Genomic DNA, 8,310 nt, shown 5'->3' on the forward strand with positions numbered 1-8,310 from the left:
CTAATGCTAATGTTGTGTGACACATGAGTGTGTGTTCCCCCTCTCTCTATGTGTGTGTGAGTGTGTAAATTTACATTCGAGTGTGTTCAGCTATGTCAAGGCTGTGCTGGGCATCAGTGTCTCTGGCACGTCTGTTAGTGACACCTGTTGATCGCAGTACAGTCATCGCCTCATAAAAAAGGCCAAAAGATCACGCTCCATTTCAATTTGAGTTAATGTAAGTACATGAAATCCATTTCAATTCTAGAGTATTACTCAAAAAAAATACATATTTTATATGCTAACCGTTTTTAACTAAAATAAAGTGCATGGAGAACAAATGATCTTAGTACAACAACCTTTGAGATATTGTCCTAGTGTTCCTATTTATTATAAATAAAACTAAAGTTCTATACTAAACTTAGCTCAATAACCTTTCAAATTATATTTTCAAACAATTTATACCCCCTACCCTGGTGAAAAAGTATTTATCAGGCAGAAGAAAGCATCTCCGAAAATATAATACATACTTTATATTCTTGATCAGAGTCAACAGCTAAGAAGATATAGCCATGTCCGTCTGTCCTGAGACTAGTATTTATGATTCATTGATTGAGATCGGATAACAATTTTTAATGAAATACTTTTGTATGGCAAATTATTATTACTGCAATCTGGTCATTGCTGCTTTGGCTGTCAATCTGGTATATTTTGACTTCTATGGTATATTTCGAACGTAATACTTCACTGATTATGTATGTACATAATTCGGCCTAATAATACCGTAAATATTCGAAAATATACCGGTACTATAAAATTTTTGGGCAAAAATTTTAAAAATATGCCAAGCTTCTAGTATTTTTGCGGTATATTATATGGTATATTGAAATAATACCGCACTGTTATGCTTTTATTCAAAATAATCTTTATTTTGAGTACTCTTCGATCTTAATAAAGAAATTTTGAGACAATACTTGAAGTATATTCTTACATAATTTAAAATGTATTTTCCATGTAGTAAAACAAAGTGAATAAAATATTTAACATGTAATAAAAATGAAGTGATAATATAAAATTTAAAATTATTCACATTAATATAGTAGTTCATTTCAATTTAATTAATAGAAGTTTCAACTATTTTCCGCAACTAGAAATCATAAAATATTGGCTCAATAATTGACTATTTAATTCACAATTAATATTCGTAACTCTAAAAATACTTTTATTCATAAGACAATAGCTTTTATAATGCATCAAAATATTATAAAATATTTTCGTTAATTGACAAACATTTACTATTAATTTTTTAATGTTCCTAATATTGGATTCGATTTTAATTACTACAAAAAAATTCACGAAATGTCCATTAAAAAAAAGAAGAAATAAACAAAAAGTGATAACAACTTAAAAAGGCAACAATTGTTTCTATTAATGATGCAAAACTCAAATTGTATTTCTAAACAATAAATGAACATTTTTCCATTATTGCATACTTTTCTAAATTTAAAATTACATTAAAATGCCATTAATATTTTGATGCGAATTCTTTTCGTAATTTCGCCATTAATTTGACAATATTTTGTTGCTCGTAAGCAAATAAAAAAATGACTGACGTAATTTGCCAAGAAATATTTTCTTAAGTTAAATAATATTCCCCAAAGCATTGCATTAATTGCTCATTAAGAAAATTTAACTAAATTATTTACTATTTATTAATGTGACGCTGCTGAAATTCTGAAATTGATTTGTGTGCTTATAAAAATAATGTGCAAATCGATTAATATCGTGTGACAGTTGCATATTAATGTGCCAATGTACTTGTTATCGAATCGAGAATCAAATTTATATGGCACGATGCAGATTTGAATTAATCTGAGAAAATGCGAGAAACGGGTATTCAAGATTGTGAGACAAGTGTTAATTATGAGTGTCGATATTTATGAATAAGTCTTTAACTCGGAGAGACTCTCTCTCACTCTTTAGAGAGTCTCTTGCTGTGCGCCACGTTGCAATTAGTGTTAAAAGACACAAACATGCCGCAAAGGCAACAGCTGCCCCCAAGGGAGTGAGATCAGGAACTAATGCTACTAATTGGCCCAATTCTCACTTGGGTTTTTTTCTCCGCTCTCCGCTCATAAATAAACAAAAAGACAGCGATGCAACATAAGGAACATGAAACAGAACAAGCTGGCAACATTAGTGTCAGACAGTCCAGCAGAAGAAGAACTCTATGTAGATGAGCTGCAAGAGGCGCGATCATGTTGCGAGGCAGCACTTCTTCATGTGCCTCATGTGGCAAGCGGTGCGGTGGAACGTTCCGCTACGTGTGAGCTGATATGTTGGGTGGTCTGTTCCAAATCAATTGCTGCTGCCCTCAACGCTGAACGAAATCGAACGAAGCAAAGCATAACGAAAGCAAGCGTGTGGCCGATGAATCCCTTTGGCTTGTTTATTTTGCATAAATGTTGCCCCAAATATTGCAGCTGTAAACACATAATGAATGCCAGTGACGATGCTTCTTCTGCTCCTCCTTCTCTCTAGCCCTTGTCTTGTGTCCTGTGACTTTTTTTTGCTTGAATAAATATTTGCTTTAAAATTCCGCACGCCACAGCTGCCCCTTTGGGGCAAGCAAGCGCCCACACGCCCATAGCAAAAAAAAAGCAAGTAAGAAAGCTACAATCGAGCAATCGAGTGTACTCAACTTTGAGATACCCGCTATTCATTTTAAAATATACCAAAATAATATACCACCAAAATACTAAAAATATACTTAAGGTTATATTTGGTATATTGATTATTATCTCATTGTAAATAGAAGCAAAACAATGCGGTATTATTTTTAAAATGTTGCATTTCAATATACCACATAAATACTAAAAATATACCATAATGTGGTATTATATTTTTAAATGAGTCGTTTTTAGATACCACAAAAATACTAAAAACATACTAAAAGTTATATTTGGTATATTGATTACTATCTCATTATGAATAAAAGCAAAACAATGCGATATTATTTTTTAATTCACCGTTTGATTATACCAAAAATACTGAAAATATACCGACGTGCAGTATTATTATTTTAAATATGCCGTTTTAAAATACCGCAAAAATATTGTAAATATACCGACGGCTATACAAGCAAAACAATACAGTATTAATTCCAAAATATACCGAATTAATGTACCACAAAAAGACACAAAATATACCAAAGGCTATATTTGGTGTATTAATTTACTACTGCATGTTAGCATATATTAAAAGTCGCAGTATATCAATATACCAAGTATATCCTTTTGTTAATTTGGTATATTTTCAAATTATACCGCACTGTTTTGCTTTTATTCAAAGTTTATTATCCGAGTTTGCTTAAATGGTTTAGTATATCAATATACCAAATATAGTGTTTGGTATATAAATTTAGTATATTTTCAAATTATACCGCACTGTTTTGCTTTTATTCTAAGTTAAATATTAGAGGTTGCTTATAATGTTGTAGGACATCAATATACCAAATATAGCCTTTGGTATATAAATTTAGTATATTTTCAAATTATACCACTTTTATTCAAAATTTATTATAAAAGCTTAAAATATACCAGCTTTTCAACCTAAGCAAGGCGATGGCTATATCGTCTAAACTGTTGCTCATACTTTATGGAGTCACAAAGTCATAATACCCTTCTACCCAATGGATAGCGGGTAAAAAAATTGAGGACCACCGCGAAATCATCGATCGATGCGATACGACGCGATGTGAGGCGAGGCGAGGCGTCTCGATGTTGCAGCTGCTCGCCAAATATGCTAAGTGCTCAGTTCGTCTTGAAAGTCATCTGTGCAACACTTTGTGGCCAGCCTCTTCAGTGTAAACAAAACTGCGGCAACAAACAGCCGCCAACATTTTATTGGCTGCGCTTTTGTTGCCTCGTTTTTATTGAGTCGAGAGACTCCACAATACATTTGCCACAAATGCAATGCCACAAACGCCCACATGACGATGGGGCATCTCTTTCATTTTCAACACCTTCTGCTGCTTCTTCTTCTGTTTCTTGTGGCGCGCATCTGTTTGGCGTTTCAATGTTTAGATTTTTTCGAGGCACCAGACCTTGCCTCGCTCTTCATAATTTTCAATTGACTCGCCCCACAGCGGATATTGTTTGATTTTATTATTGATTAATTGCTACTTTTTAGGTTTCAGCAACAAAACACGCACCTTTCAGCTCTCCAAGGAATAGTTTTTTTTTGTTTTTGGTATTTTGCCATTGCCATATGATTAACATGTTGTTGCCACTTCTTTTGGCCCTGTTGATATTGTTGAGATTTAAACAAAAAAAAACTCTGCCACAAGCACTCGGCACTCGGCACTCGATTTGTTTGGGTGGCATGTTCAGCCTCAAACTCAGCTGCTTCACTCAGCTGCCACCACTCACACTCCTTCCTCCTTCCTCCCTCCGATGGGGCCATCTGTGTTCATTTCCTATACTGTGTTTGAGTTTCAGTTTTTGGCTGAATAATTTTTTTGACAGATCCGTGAAATGTTTATAAGCAAATTTGTCTATGCAGACAAAAACCCACACAAACATTGGTCTACACAGAAAGCGGAGGCGAACTTTTCCAAAGAAGTAAATAAAAATTATAGAAAGTCAATTCCAAATCCAAATAAAATCAAATCAAATAATAATTATACAAATTATAAAATCAACGTTTATATATGCAATTTATTAACTTATTAGCACCGTTTATGTGAAATGTTTTTCTTTAATAAGGAACCAACTAAAAATATAAGGAAAGAAAGGAAATGTTAAAAGTTTACAAGCCAAATTTGTATGGGATCATAACAAAGTTGAAATTATTAAGATGATATAACCAAAGAAAAGAGAATATTTAAAAAAATATATAAATAAATGTACTTGACAAATCCTTATAAAAAAAATAAATTAATTTAAAATTTATATAACTAAAAAAATTTGTTTAAATCTTTACTCTTATAACAAACCCACAAAAATCTCAAGCTGAAAATCAACAAATTGTTAAGTAACCAAAATACAAATACAAACGTAACAAAGCAAACTATGTAAATTAAATAACTAACAACTAAACTTACTAAAAATAGAACTTAATAAAAAATTACCGCAGCTTATGAGTACTTCAAAAAGAAACCCACAAAAACAACCCAAATCAAAGGTCAAACAAGCGCGCATTTTGCAGGCACTAGAAATATTTACACAACAAAATTATCTTTATTGGCCCTAAAAGCTGGCTAAAAATCACAGCAACACATTGAAAACACGTTCTACCTTAGCTAATAATTTAAAAAAAGTGAAAAATAAAAAAAAAAATTAGTCGACAACGACTTGCTCCAGGTGAGGCTCGAACTCACAACCCCGGCATAGCTCATACACAGAGTACTGATTATAAGTACCGTGCGCTAACCAATTGCGCCACTGGAGCTGTTGTTCGAGGGCTGCCAAATGCGCATCTAAAGCCGACCGACGCTCAGAACAAGAATATTTGCACAGTTCGCTCGCCGCTCATCCAATCGTTCTCTTGCATTCTCCCTCTCTCGGACTCGCTTTCTCTCGTTCTCGCTCTCGCTCGCAAAAAAAAATAACAGCCTCTTCTTGTGGCAAGCTCATATGTGCGTACGTGGCGATGTATGCGTGGCTGTGTTTGTGTTTGTGTTCTGTGTTTGCCTTTGTGTTTGTGTAATTTGGTTAGCATTGGGCTGCAGAAAAATCTGATTAGAATGTTTTGTTTCTATGTAAAATGAAATCTACATAATTGAATAATAAATATTGGTATTCAAAATTCTTCTAGGGAAACGATTGAGTCATTGATGTGTGCTTAGTGAATAAACAATCGCTATAATATGTAATAATCAATATTATTAATATGTATTAAGCAATGAAAAGTGAAATTTGTTTAGTAGCAGCAGTTTTTCACTTTCAATGGACACAGTACTGAGCAAAGCAACCGACCCACTAACCCCTCAAAGTGTAAACAATGTTAATTTTATGCTTTTCACTTTCGTTTCAAGTTGAGAACAGGTGCAGCAGCAAAGTTCGATTACGAAAAGCCCGTTAAAATTGCAAAGTTGTTGCTACGGCAAGTGTAGCGAAAATAAAAAATAAAAACAAATTCAAATAGTTACAATTCGATTTCAAATAAATTGCAAAACGAAAAAAAAAGAAAAAAATCACAATGGGAAAAACTCAAGCTGTAGCAGAGGCAACGAGAGCGGAGGCAATCGGAGCGATTACCGAGAAATCAACCTCGAAGTCAGTCAGGAAATGCAAATTGCGCTAATTACGTTGGGCATAAAGCGTTGCAATATTTACTGTTGTAATGTTGTTGTTGTTGTTATTGCCATAATCGGTTTCTAACTGAATACAGAAATAAAATGCAATGCAATGGTCATAAAGTACAAAAGGCAAATCCGCTAGAAACACACAACTGCAATTGCAACAATAATAAGAATAACAACAACAACAACAACAACCGTGACAAATGACCATTGTATGACATTAATAATAATAATTTAATGCTGGAAAAATGATTTCGCAATGGAAAAACTTAGCGAAGCGAGCAAAGCAAATCCCTTGTCATGTCATGTTGCAATTAAATCATTATGAGAATGAAAAGCGACAACAGACAGTCTGACAGACGGCGAGAGACATTCAGAAAATAAATAAACACTAAGTCACAATTAATGGTCAATTATGTAAAGACGCGCGAATTACGACAGCGGAGAGAAAATCTGAAATGACCAACGACCTTTTGGACTCTTTAATCACATTATCAAATAAACAAAATAAATATATAACGGGGATGATACCCTGTCAAATAAAAAAACCACAAATATCTTATTTTTGAAAGATAATCCATAAATTTCAACTTAAGACAGTTTACACAAAAATAAGTATAAAGCCTAATTCTTATTTATGTTTAGATTTCTAATAATTTTTAAAAGATCTGGAATAAGCAATGACTCTATAATCATATAACCAAATAAAGAAAACTAATATATAATAGGGATGACACCCTGTCAAATAAAAAAAACCACAAAGAAAACATATAGCATCTTAAATATCTTATTTTTGGAATATAAGCTAATAGTTAAAAGTTAGGAAAGTGAAAAAAGATGTATGAAATTTTATTTTTGGAATATAATCCGTAAATTTTAAGTTAAGGAAGTGTAATAAAAAAGTGTGAAGTCTAATTCTTTTATATAATATCTTAAATATCTTAGTTTTGGTATATAATCTATAAATTTCAAGTTGAGAAATGTAAAAAAAAAATTTTTAATCTTAAATATCTTAGTTTTGGAATATAATCCATAAATTTCAAATTAAGAAAGATTTTTGGTGACCTTTGGAATCTAAATCCTAATTCTTATTTACATATGTTCACATTTTTAAAATTTTTACAAGATCATAAGAAAATTTCTGAGCAACTAAGTTTATGATTTTTTTTTTGGCAAAATACCAGCAAAACTTAAATACCAATTTTACAAAAAGACTTCAAATCGTAAGGCAAAAGAATCAAATATTTTCAAAGCATTCTCACTCATTCCACATGATTCCGGGTTATCAAAATAAACAATTTTATGCGTTAGTTTGTGCCACATAATCAAACTACTCGTTCATAGAATCGTCTCAATTGTGTAACTCTGACTATGAGTATTACACGAAATTGGAATTGGAAGAGCCAACAATCAGCGGCGTCGCATATCAGAAAACGAGGTTCCCCACTATATACACACATATATTTAAACTTATTTCCTAGGAGGAGCTCATGGCGGAGGTTGTCGGCGACTGGCGCCAGTGAAATCAAATAACGATAAAGTGCGTTTCTGGGAAATAAAGTGTGACTTTAAAAACTACAATTTTTTATATGCATTAAAAAATAAATATTAAAAAGCGAATCGTGTCGAATCTGGTCATTAGGTCGCATCAGAAACGAGTTTCAAGTAAATCGATTTAATTGAGATATTTCTTGAGATGCTGCCAATACTTTTTTCTACAATTTTATTGTTAGACAATTAATTCGATGAGTCCATTAAAAAATTCCCTTTTGATAGTGTTTTAATAACTTGCATAAAATTTCAATTAAAAACGAATTATATAATCTGATGAAGATGCAAGGTTCGCAATGAATAAAGAAAATAAATAATCTATTCATAAACAATAAAATTTAAAAAAATCTCGTTTTCACGATGTGTTTCTGCTAATTGTAGATGATTTATAAAAAAGTAATAATAATAATGCAACTTGTAACTGAGGGTTGAGTTTGAAAACACACAATTATAAATGATATTAACTATATAGAATG

The 8,310-nt window shown here is 32.3% G+C and overlaps 1 non-coding gene across 1 annotated transcript; it reads right to left on the bottom strand.

Moving 5' to 3' along the window:
• Positions 1–5,334: 5,334 nt before the first annotated feature.
• On the bottom strand, positions 5,335–5,430 carry Trnai-uau (transfer RNA isoleucine (anticodon UAU)). Its single transcript has 2 exons — positions 5,393–5,430; positions 5,335–5,370 (listed from the first exon to the last, which is right to left on the bottom strand). It is a non-coding gene; the product is annotated as a tRNA-Ile (tRNA).
• Between the last annotated feature and the right edge of the window lie 2,880 nt (positions 5,431–8,310).

The sequence above is a fragment of the Drosophila nasuta genome, chromosome 3 (genome assembly GCF_023558535.2).
Source record: "Drosophila nasuta strain 15112-1781.00 chromosome 3, ASM2355853v1, whole genome shotgun sequence".
Taxonomy (NCBI): domain Eukaryota; kingdom Metazoa; phylum Arthropoda; class Insecta; order Diptera; family Drosophilidae; genus Drosophila; species Drosophila nasuta.